The sequence below is a fragment of the Setaria italica genome, chromosome VI (genome assembly GCF_000263155.2).
Source record: "Setaria italica strain Yugu1 chromosome VI, Setaria_italica_v2.0, whole genome shotgun sequence".
In the NCBI taxonomy this organism is placed as follows: Eukaryota; Viridiplantae; Streptophyta; class Magnoliopsida; order Poales; family Poaceae; genus Setaria; species Setaria italica.
In genome coordinates, this window is record NC_028455.1 from 33043941 (window position 1) to 33046304 (window position 2364).

Genomic DNA, 2364 nt, shown 5'->3' on the forward strand with positions numbered 1-2364 from the left:
CCGTTTTTGTCATAGTTTACTGCTGCCAGTATAGATCCATAGTACAGGGCTAACCTTAATCAACTGCCCAGCTCTTGGGACACAGCAAGAATCTCAGCTTGCTCTTTTCATCAGTGCCATGTGGGCCACCACCAGGAGAAAAGGCAAGGCGAAATGGCACTATTGTCTATTTGAGAATGAGAACGGCTGCTACACTACTGAGCAATGAGCATTCCAGTCTGGTCAGTTGCTCATCCATTGAAGTATTAGACTCATCTTTCCCAACAGCACTATCCCTGTTGTAAACATGAACCAGATTTCCTCAGAAACTTTTTTTTTCTTCTCTTTGATCAGTTAACTCGCTTGCTTCAAAAAAATCAGTTAACCCACTTGCACTGCAAACTCTGCAAAAAAACCACGAAAGCTGACACGAAAATTTCCATTCAATAAAGAATTTGAGCACCTCGTCAGGAACCAGGCTTGCATTTGCATGCTGCACCTGCATGGGTTTATGATACTGCTGCATTTTTCCGTGCCTGCAGGACCGCAACTTGCAAGAGCGAAATGCAGGGAACCAGCCAGTAAATGGTTGGATCCGCATGCCTCAGCTACTCGTTGTACTGATGTATAGTAGACAGCAACTGCAAGTGCCAAGTGCAAGATGGGATACCTTTTGGACACACAGCTCATCAGCTCAGTAGCTCACTGATGAGTCACTGGCAATAGAGTCCATGGCTCATGGTACGGCTGCAAGAATCAAGATCTCAATTCTAGGTACCCTGGTAGTGGTACAGTATTTATAAATGTTGCTGTTGCGTGATCTGCATCTCATCTGTATGCGCGCACGCACACACACACCTTTTGCAGCCTACGTTTGGCTGACAGTTTTTCCATGGCTGTAGGTACACATGAGCTGATGACCTACCTAAACCACCATCTTAAACCAAATGACCTACCTGTTTGTCTGCACTGAAACGAAACTGTTCCTTCTGCAGCTAGTAGTAATCAAGGGACTCGATGCAGATCGATCCCTACTAGTCTTGTCTCCAGGCTGCATTGAACTGAACGAACCGTATGCAGAGCTGTTGCCTTCACCGCTCCACATGATGTGCTGATGCCACAGAGGCATTCACTCCCTCTTCTTGTTCTTGTTCGAGTGGCAGTGGCAAGGCCTTTTGTTTAGAGGACGACGACGGATGCAGCAAGTCTAGAGGTCCTAGCGTTGGACCGAGGAATTGGAATTCCGGTGAGGTCGTCGTGGGCAGAAGCTATCGCCATCGCCGTCAGCGGTCGTGTCGTGGATCTCGAGACGCGCGTGAGGATGGGAAAAGTCCACACACAACGTTTCCAATTCAGCAGTTGTGCAGGTGAGAGCAGCAGCAGTCCTACGACTGCCCTAGTACTGCACCCGGTCCAGAAGAGATGCACAGCCCTAGTACACCCTACGATACGTGTAGCAGCAGTCCTATACTCCTATGAGAAAGAATGGCACCGAGTACATGTATGAAGGCACAGGGACACTGAACTTTGTCCTACGAGAATGGTATCGATAGATTTGTCATAAAAAAACCTTAATCTCTTTATTAAAAAACTTAATCTTTTCACTGTAATTTTATTACTCTTCATTTTTAAAATATGACAAAGTGTACTAGGGTGAATGCTTGTTTGCTTGGGTGTTCTTCAGAGTTGAGAATGGATGTGGTCCATCCATGGGCCATGGCAAGGTGAAGTGGAATCTGCACAGTGCGGAATTATGGCACATAAATTGCAGGAGCACAGTGAATGATCAGTTTGCCCACACATGTGTACACGCACGCAGCCGCATTGATGAGCGCCCCCCCCCCCCCCCCCCCCACCCAGGAGTTAGTGTGTGTGATTTAATGGTTGCCACTCTTTTGCTTGGATGTTGCAATAATGAAAGAGTACTACGCGGACCGGCTAATTGTTCGTGGAAAATACTAGGGGGGACCGGAAATAAATTGGGTTTGCGTTTGAAATCGACCTTGCTCCACCGGATACTCTACAAGCTGCTATTTTACATTTAGCAGTGCTTGGAATACGTGAAACACAACACCAAAATCTCCGCATGACCAACGCATCACAAAAACTAGCAAAAGGACAACTATGATCTGCACTTTCACCTCTCCCGTGAACCGGCCTGACACCAGAGGACCAGGTCCACGTCTGTCCGTGCTTGCCCATGCAGAGCATATATACAGTTTTTATTGTTTTTTGTGTTCATTCAGCCGTGTCAACCCAAGTATACGATTGAGAGGAGTCTCACCACGACCCCCTCCAGGCATCAGTGTTCGAGCGCATTTCCGCTCAATGCTTGCTCACTTGCATCAGCCGAGCCTGGCTCGCGAGGATAGCCCGACTTCCTAA